Source organism: Cynoglossus semilaevis, chromosome 7, assembly GCF_000523025.1.
Source record: "Cynoglossus semilaevis isolate Cse_v1.0 chromosome 7, Cse_v1.0, whole genome shotgun sequence".
NCBI classification, from domain to species: Eukaryota; Metazoa; Chordata; class Actinopteri; order Pleuronectiformes; family Cynoglossidae; genus Cynoglossus; species Cynoglossus semilaevis.
The window spans coordinates 5,318,810-5,319,117 of record NC_024313.1 but is presented as its reverse complement, the minus strand read 5'-3'; positions in this window follow the sequence as shown (position 1 = coordinate 5,319,117).

Here is a 308-nt window from a genome sequence, read left to right as displayed (position 1 = left end):
GGGGCAGACACGCAGGGCAGTGGTGGTGGTGGTGATGGTGGTGGTGTGAAGCATTGGCTGGTGCTCACCTCGGTGACGGAGGTGAACGTGACACATGTGAGGTGAAGCAGTTGGAGGAGGAGGCTGAGAGGGAACCGGCTGAAGACACGAGGGTAGAGATATAAAGCCGAGTGACGTTATCGGTAAGAGGGCGAGAGACGAGAGAGGGAGGGAGAGAGGGGGACGATATAAACGCGTTGAAACGTCACAGTGATTTAAAATGATTTGTTTTTGTTAATGTTAAATGAGCCAGATTTATAATTGTACAA